Source organism: Triturus cristatus, unplaced genomic scaffold, assembly GCF_964204655.1.
Source record: "Triturus cristatus unplaced genomic scaffold, aTriCri1.1 SCAFFOLD_266, whole genome shotgun sequence".
Taxonomy (NCBI): domain Eukaryota; kingdom Metazoa; phylum Chordata; class Amphibia; order Caudata; family Salamandridae; genus Triturus; species Triturus cristatus.
The window spans coordinates 122,896-132,586 of NW_028187669.1; positions in this window are offsets into that span (position 1 = coordinate 122,896).

A 9,691-nucleotide genomic window follows, 5' to 3' on the forward strand; every position below is an offset into this window, starting at 1 on the left:
ATTAGCCGCGCTTTATAAATCCTGATTGATTGATTGATCTTGAGCCTACACCCTGCTCCACCGGTAGAGGGCAAACCCTTAGGGCCTGATTACGATCTTGGTGTATGGGATACTCCATCACAAACGTGAAGGATATCTCATCCGCCATATTACAAGTTCCATTATATCCTATGGAACTTGTAATACGGCAAACAGGATATCCGTCATATTTGGGATGGAGTATCCCATCGGCCAAGATTGTAATCAGGGCCTTAGACTTTGGTGGCTCCACAACCCCCTTTGTCCATCTGCTCCAGAGAAAAGCCAAGGTAACGTGTTACATTTGATCTTTTGGGGTACTATTCATTGCCTAGCTCCTCCTGTCATGCTATTTGTGGACAATTGGCTTCTTGTTTCTAGTTTCAACCTAAAGCGTAAAAATGTGTGTTCTTAACTACTTGTCAGCTGAATTTCCTTTCCAGCCCTGTTGTTGACCCAATTGCTCTGAGTACATCATTTTCCTGAGGCTGCAGGGTGCTTCTCACGTGGATCTTGGGCACAAATACCTTGATTGCAACTGGCTCAATTTAAGATAGGGCTACTTATGTTTCTAAACCTAGCAAAAGGTCATAATATATTATCTCAGCCTTTAATTTGAGACAATTATTCTTTCAAGAGGCTTGCGTCTATTAGCATTGATGAAGGAAGTGGGGCTAGTGATTCCTTTTGGTGATGGGTGTTTGTCGGTGGGATTTTTAGCGTTTCTAGACATCAAAATCTGCAGTATTTATGCTGGCTGCAGATCATAGATATGAATGGGAACATGCAGAGACACTGTTGTAGCAATCCACTTTTGTAGTCAAGTTGCTAGTAAACTGTGTTGCATGTGCACTGCATGGGCATGAGAGACTTCCTGTTGTCCACTAATGAAGTTGGGAGTTAACAAATATTTAGTAAAACAGTACAGTCATGTGCCTCCGAGTAACTACACAGAGAGAGTAGGTTATACTAATCATTTTACTAAAGTAACGTATACCACAGGGCTAAATGAGACTGTGATGGTAGGCGTAGACGCAGTAATCGTGTTTTGGACCATTTTTCAGTGATAAATTGTGTGCTTTCCCTTCGTTGATTATCCTTGTTTTTACTGACCTATTAATGTATATACATACATGGTGACCTTTGCTGAGTTTTGTTTATGTCGTAAATTATCTGGGTTTCTAACTCATAGCCACCAGATACATTAAGTCTTATCTTCTTGACAACACTTCAACAAGAAAGGCAAGTCTTTGTCCATTCATGGCGTTGGAGTACTCTCCAAAAATCAGTTTCACCAGAGGTAAATTAACTTTCATTCACTTGGGAATGACTTAGGACTCGCTGACTGTTCCAGAAGATGGGGAAACAGCTTGACGATAAGAGATAAAAGATCAAGGCAATGTCAAAGTGATTAATCAAAAGAAGATCTGAGTGCTAATGGTGGGTGGCTGGAGTAAGGTAGGAACAGTTAAGCGGTGATAAGTGCAGGGAATGAGTAAGGATCTGATTAATAAATGGATTGTGAAAGTAGTGATGTGTGACGGCAAGGGGTACGGAGGGACGGATACATGGATGGTGTAAGCAATGAAAAATAATTGAAAGATGTATGTATTGATGGATATATGAAAGGAGTAAAAGTGTAAGGTTTTGATGGAGTATGGGGTAAGGACTGATTGATGCAGAGAAGGATCAGAGGATTGTTATTGGGCAGAATGGAAGGCGTTAGCAGTCACAAGCGTTTTAATGATGTGACTGGAAGAGTATGTTGGACACTGATATATTTTGGAAATGTATAAAGCATTAAAGAGAGGAAGAATCCTGCAAAGGGTGATGGTAGAACGGAATATTTGACCGAGCATGAACTACCCTTGGATAGAAAAGAGGAAGCCTTGACCCTTCCAGGTAGGTCACTCCCCCTCCGCACAGCACCGCCTGTGTGTCCCTGCCCCAGCTGCCGCTGCTGAGGAAGTTCGAGGCCCTCCTCCACCCGCAGGCTACCACCTGCGCCTCATTCCTGGTGGACAGTGGTAGGCCGTAGGTTTGCTCATCTTCCATCTGCGGCGTACCCCAGGGATCCTCCCTCAGCCCGACACTGTTCAACATTTACATGGCCCCGCTCACACACGTCGCCCAACAGCATGACCTCAACATAATCTCCTACGCCGACGACACTCAACTAATCCTCTCCCTCACCAAGGACCCCATCACCGCCAAAGCCAACCTCCATGAAGGAATGAAGGCCGTCGCCGACTGGATGAAGATTAGCCATCTGAAGCTGAACTCGGACAAGATGGAGGTCCTCATCCTCGGCTCCAACCCGTCAGCCTGGGACGACTGCTGGTGGCCAACGGCACTGGGGGTAGCCTCGACCTCCACCGACCACGCACGCAACCTGGGAATCATCCTCGACTCAACGCTCTCAATGACCAAGCAAGTCAACGCCGTCTCCTCCTCCTGCTTCAACACCCTCCGCATGCTCCGCAAGATCTACAGATGGATCCCGACAGATACAAGAAAGACAGTCACCCAGGTCCTCGTCAGCAGCAGACTCGACTACGGAAACGCCCTCTACGCGGGAGCCCCAACCAAGCTCATCAATCGACTACAACGCATCCAAAACGCCTCGGCACGACTGATCCTCGATGTACCACGACACGGCCACATCACACCCCACCTAAGAAACCTGCACTGGCTCCCCGTCAACAAGAGGATATCCTTCAAGCTCCTCATCCACGCACACAAGGCACTCCACAAGACCGGCCCAGCGTACCTCAACAGACGGCTCTCCTTCTACATCCCCAACCGCCAACTACGCTCTGCCGACCTCTCACTCGCCATCTGAAAAACAACCACCGGCGGGAGATCCTTCTCCCACACCCAAGACATGGAACACCCTCCCACTGAGCCTACGACAGACCCAAGACCTGCTGACCATCAGGAGGACACTGAAGACCTGGCTGTTCATCAGTAGCGGCCCCACCTCCCCCCCCCCCGCGACTTGAGACCCTCGCGGGTATGTAGTGCGCTTAACAAATGACTGATTGATTGATTGATTGAAGTGGTCCAGTTGAAGAAGTTGCAAGTGGATTATAGACAGATAAAATCTACCCCAGAAGAATGAGTGAAGCTAAGTATCACAAAACGATAGGTTAATAAATGAAAAATGAAAGGAAGTTTTTAAGAAGTGATGTGTTAAAAAGAGGAAAGGAGGGTAGAAAATGTAAATGAATGATGGGTGGAAGACACAAGAGAGAAATGGATTGTCTATGTACAGAATTAACGGGTACAAGGAAAGTGTGATGCGGAGATAGCTGTACCACGCTATAGTAATTTATTAATGTAGGAACAATATGAGATATTGATATAATGGGAAGGAGTAAGGGCATGCTGTATGAAAAGAACGTGTAAGGGAGTCATGTGTATGGAATATTAACAATATGATCAATGACACAACGTGTAAGAGAACTATTCGTTTTCATCATGTGTGTCTGAGAGCGAGAGGGGAAGAGGGCGCAAGCGAGGTAGAGATTGAGAAACAAAGAGAAAGCATTACACTTGACTTAACACATCTCCTCGCAGGGTGGTGAGACACATGTGAGATCAAACACCGCCTCCGAAGTTCAAGAATAGAATGTCACCTGCCCAGCCAGAGCAGTGTTCTTCCTGAGCTCCGTCACCTGCCCTGCAGACTCACAGCTATGGCAGTGAACGGAAAACAACCCACACACAACGTGTCCATGGAAGATCACTGACATTTACACCTAGGAAGTGCTCTTTGAACAGATCGAACTACTGTTAGACACAAAACACACTGCCATTTAACCAGCCCCGTGAAAGCAAACCACACTCCTGATAATTCAGTAGAATGAACACCAATCACACTTCGACCAAGCAAGCTTTGTAAATATACACCTTCATAACCTTGAAGTAGCACTGTGAATTTAGAGCACACAGGTTAGAAACCTCACCCAATCTGTCCGTTTCCACAAGCTATACCATGCTCTCATTCAAACAGCTTTCTGAACACATAATACTCACACCCAAGACGTCCTAGTCATACTTCCATATCACCATCTCTTGGAAAAACAAACCACCACCTCACCTAAACAGTTCTGAGAGAACAAAACAGACTTTTACTCATTCAGCTTCACAGAAAGATACAACAATGAATTGGGGTAGATTGGGGTGGAGTGGGTAGATTAGGGTAGATTTGAGTGGGGTAGATTGTTGTAGGGTAGATAAGGAAGATTGGGGTGGAGTGGAGAGGGACACATTGGGATAGAATGAGGAAGAGAGGGGTGGGCTGGGGTAGATTGGAGTGAGCTAGATAGGAGTGGGCTAGTTTGGAGTTGTTTAAATTGGGGTAAATTGGAGTGGGGTAAACTGGAGAGGAGTAGACTGGAGTGGAGTTGGAGAGATTGGTGTGGGGTAGATTGGGGTGGGGTAGTTTGGAGTGGGGCAGATTGGGTTAGGGTTGGGTAGACAGGAGTGGAGTAAATTGGAGTGGAGTAGATTGGAGTGGGGTAGATTGAATGGGGTGGATTGAAATAAGATAGTTTGGGGAAGGGTGGGGTAGGATAGATTTGAGTGGAATGAAGTGGGGTGGATTAGGGTGGGGTTGGGTTAGATTGGACTGGAGTGGTGTAGATCTGGGTAGAATGTGGTAGATTGGAATGAAGTGGAGAGGGACAGTTTGGGTAGAGTGGAATTGAGTGTGGTAGATTGGGTTAGAGTGGAGTGAGTAGATTGCGTCGATTGGAGTGGGGTAAATTGAGTTAGAGCGGAGTGGGGTAGGGTGGAATGGAGTTGGATAGATTGGATTGGAGTCGAGATTGGAGTGGAGTGAGATAGAAAAGAGTGGAGTGCAGTAGATGGGAGTGGGGTGGGGTAGATTAGGGGGGTTGGGGTGGGGTAGTTTTGGGTGGTTTGTGGTGAGGTAGATTAAGGTGGATTGCAGTGGGGTAGACTTGGATGGATTGGAGTGGGGTAGATTGGAATGGAGATGAGTAGTTTGGAGTGGGCTGGGGTAGATTGGAGTGGAGTGGGGTAAATTTGAGTGGAGTGTGGTAGATTGGAGTGGGCTTGATTGAACTAAAGTGCAGTGGAGTAGATTAGAGTAGTGTGGGGTAAATTGGATGGATTGCAGTGTGGTAGATTGGAGTGGAGTGGAATAGATTGTGGTAGATTGGAGTGGGGTTGATTGTGGCAGATTTGAGTGTGGTAGATTGTGGTGGAGTGGGGTAATTGGAGTGGAGAGGAGTTGAATAGACTGCAGTTGAGTTTGGTGTGGGATACAATGGAATGGAGCACGATAAATTGGACTGGAGTAGTGTGGAGTAGAGTGGAGTGGGGTAGATTGGAGTGGAGTTATGCATATTGCAGTGGAGTGGGTTGCATTGTGGTACATTGGAGTTGGGTAGATTGGAGTGGGGTAGTTTGAAGTGGAGTAGAGTTGTGTAGAATGGGGTAGATTGGAGCAGAAGGGGTAGATTTGAGTGGAGTGCAATAGATTGGGGTGCAGTGGGGTAGACTGGAGTCGGTGGGGTTGATTTGGTCCGATTGAGTGGAGTGAGGTAGATTGGAGTGGAGTAGATTGGAGTGGTGTGGGGTACATTCGAGTAGAGTGGGGTACATTGGGGTAGAGTGGGGCAGATTGTAGTGGAGGAGTGTGGTACAGATTGAGGTGAAGTGGAGTAGATTGGGGTTGAGTGGAGTAGATTGGAGAAGATTGGCGTAGACTGGAGTGGGGTAGATTGGAGTGGGGTAGATCAGAGTAGAGTGGAGTCGGATATATTGGGGTGGATTGGAGTGGAATGGAGGATTTTGGGGAAGAGTGGAGTGCAGTGGATTGGGGTAGATTGTAGCAGGATAGATTGGAGTGGGGTAGGCTGGAGTGGAGTGGGGTAGATTGGAGAGGAGAGGAGTAGATTTGAGTGGATTGGGGTATATCAGGTGGATTATGGTAGGGTGGATTGGAGTGAAGTGGGGTAGATTGGGGTGGAGTTGAGTAGATTGGAGTGAGATGGATAGGAGTGGGGTAAATTGGTTAGATTTGAGTGGGATGGAGTAGATTGAAGTGGAGTGGTGTTGGATAGAGTGGTGTGGGGTAGATTGAGATGGAGTTGGGTAGATTGGGTTACGGTGAGGGTATACTGCAGTAAAGTAGACTGGAGCGAGGTAGATTGGAGTGTGGTGGATTGAATGAGGTAGATTGAAGCAGTGTAGTTTGGAGTGAAGTAGGGTAGGGTAGATTCGACTGGGATGTAGTGGGATGGATTGGGGTGGAGTAGGTTAGATTGAACTGGAGTCAGGTAGATTTGGGTGGCATTTGATAGATTGGAGTAAAGTGCAGTGGGGTAGATTGGGCAGAGAATAATTGAGTGTGGTAGATTGAGGTAGATTGGAGTGGGGTAGATTAGGGTATAGTGGAGTGGGGTAGAGTACGAGTTGGATAGATTGGAGCGGAGTCAAGATTGGAGTGCAGTGAGATAGACTGAGTAAGAGTGTAGTGGGGTATATTGGAGTGGAGTGGAGTGGGGTAGATTAGGGTGGAGTAGAGTTGGTAGATTGATTTGATTAGAGTAGGGTCTATTGGAATGGTGTGGGGTAGATTGGATTGGAGTGGGGGAGATTTCCGTGGAGTGGGGTAGACTGGAGTGGTGTGAAGTAGATTAGAGTGGGGTAGATTGGAGTGGAGTGGGGTAGATTGGAGTGGAGTGGGGTGGATTGGATTGGAGTGGTGTGGGGTAGAGTGCTGTAGAGTTGAGTAGTTTGGAGGGGAGTGGAGCAGAATGGAGTAGAGTGTGGTAGATTGGAGGGTTGGATTGTAGTGGAATAGATTGGAGAGGAGAAGATAGGAGAAGGGTTAGATTCGAGTGGAGTGGGGTAGATTTGAGGAGTGTGGAAGTTTGGGGTGAGGTAGATTGGAGTGAAGTGGATAGGGATAGATTTGAGTACAGTGGAGTGTGGATGAGTGGAGTAAAGTGGGTAGACTGGGTGGACTGGAGTGTGGTAGAATGAAATGGGATAGATTGTGATAGGTTAGAGTGGGGTAGACTGTGGTAGACTGGAGTGTGGCAGACTGTGGTAGATTAGAGTGGGGTCAATTGTGGTGGAGAGGAGCAGATTGGCGTGGGGAAGTTTTGAGAGGAGAGGAGTTGGTTACATTACCGCGGAGTTTGGAGTGGAGTGGGGTATATTGGAATAGAGTGGAGTAAAGTAGAGTGGGGCAGATTGTTGTAGAGTCAGGTATATTGGAGTGGAGTGGGGTGAATGGTGGTACATTGGAGTGGGGTGGTTTGGGGTAGACTTGAGTGGATTGGAGCAGAGTTTGGTAGATTTAAGTGTGACGGATTGGGATGGAGTAGGGTAGATTGGAGTGGGTGTGTTGATTGGGTTAGATGGATTGGAGGGACCGATTGGAGTGGATTAGAGTGGGGTAGATTGAGGTTGAGTAGAGTGGGGTAGATTGGAATGTAGTGGAGTAGATTGGGTTAGAGTGAGATAGATGGAAGTGGGGTAGGTTGAAGTGGGGTGAGGTAGAGTGGGGTAGCTATATTGGAATATGGCAGGTTGGAGTGTAGTGGGGTAGAATAGAGTGGAGTAGATTGGGCTAGATTGTAACAAAGTGGAATGGGGTAAACTGGGGTACATTGGAGTGGAGTGGGATAGATTGGAGTAGGGTAGAGTGGAGTGGTATAAGTGGTGTGGAATGGAGGGGTGTAAAGTGGAGTGCTGTGTAGTGTCGTGGAGTGAGTGGCATAGATTGGACTGGTGTGGAGCTGCACGGCATGTCTTAGAGTGTCTTCAAGGTAAAGGGCGTAGAGTAGAGTGGCATGTCGTAGAGTGAAGTGGAGTGTCGTAGACTGGAGTGATGTGGCATAGAGTGGAAGGGCATAGAGTGAAGTTGAGTGGCGTAGTTTGGAATATGCATGGTGTGGTAGCACACTGCCATTACAGACAATACATTTTCAATTGAACTGACCATTACATTTGCATCAAAGGATGGTTTTACTGCACAAAACGATAATGTGTGCAAATGCCATCACCTAGTGTGTTGATGTGTTTTGATCGCATTCAAATAATTGTTTTCACCACACTTCAGAACTACAAAAAAAGTGCTTCTTGTGTACTAATTCTGATCTATTCTGAAACATCAGCACAGTAAAATTTTTGTATGTGCTAAAAAAATCCAACACCTTCTCCTCTTTCATGGATCTAAGCAAGATTGTCACATAAATTCTCTCACTTTTGAAGGCAGAGAAATAAAAGTAAACACCAAGCTCCCTTGGAAGAGAGGGCTTGACATTTGACCTCTGCCTTTGAAGGCACAGCAAATGTCTTAAGATAAGAACAAGATTTGATTTAAAGACCTGTTTACAAAATGCGAGTGCGTGGAAGAATCCAGTAAACAAGGTTTGGGCAACGGGAGGGATGAACTCAAGCTGGACAGCCTAAAGCGAATAAAGTCAGCAAATAGAAATCTAGAAAATGTGAGTTATAAATATAATTCATAAAGCCAATGGTAAGTAACAGGTAGAATGCATTCCTAGGTCAGCTTTTTGAGTGCCCCCAAGATGTCTTTAACAAACCAGACTGCCTAAAAATGGCTTTTCTTGTGATTTAATGCTCTTAGAAGAGGTATGCCTGCGGCTCATTCCTAAATTGAGATTGAGGCACCTCTAATGGTTACAGAGATATTGCAAATGTGATCATGTGAGGCAATTTGCTTGTGTAGTTCCACACCATATACAATTATGCATCCAAAATGCCTTCCCATTAACATAAATGGGAATTCTCAAATGTTTTCACAGACCACTCCTATAGGACCTGTCACCGTCTCATCTTTCAAAGTATACTCCTGGAAACGTTTGAGAGTTTCAAATTCTAAAACATTGGCAAACCTGTCATCAGTGCAGCATGTGCAATGCACTGGGCTGTGAGAAGTTATCTGAAACCTAAAAATAAATGTATTTACTATCCAGCATAAGAAGGCAATTTTCCATGCTTGCTCTTTGCATCCTTGCTACTCAACTGCCTGTTAATGTAAGTGAGAAAAGTCAAACAAGAAAGTGTTCAGAGCACAGATAAGAATGACTGACTAACAACACTTATATAGTGCACTGATGCCCGATTGAGGGGGATATTCACAAGGACTTATCTCCGATTTATCTCCACCTTAACGCATCAAAAGTGGAGATCGATTTAACACCCCATTCACAGGCTGGTGCAAACTGCAGACAATGCCAGTATTCCCGCGATAACTGTCCCAAAATTTATCTCCACGGCAGACACCACCAACTAACCATAATGAGATGCAGAGTAGGCGTTCCCGTGCAAAAACACACGAAAAAACCACAACACCACTTTCACAACGAACTGCCAGATCCGCAATGTGAGTCAAAACCATGCGAAAAGCCGCTGTAGCAGCAGGTATTTAACACCTGCTTCCTGCAGGTGTAAAGCCGGACGACTACCTGCAGTAGGCAATGGAGTCCCGCACACAGCCTGAAGAACAAACTACGCCATGGAGCTACTCATCATGCAGCTCAGAGTCCCAACAGGGTCACAACACCCACCGCCACCACCCCCAGGACCATCACCATCCCCGGACCTGCCCCCTCCCTCAGACCACCACAGAGGCAGTGCAGAGTAAGACAGCGGACGTACCGAA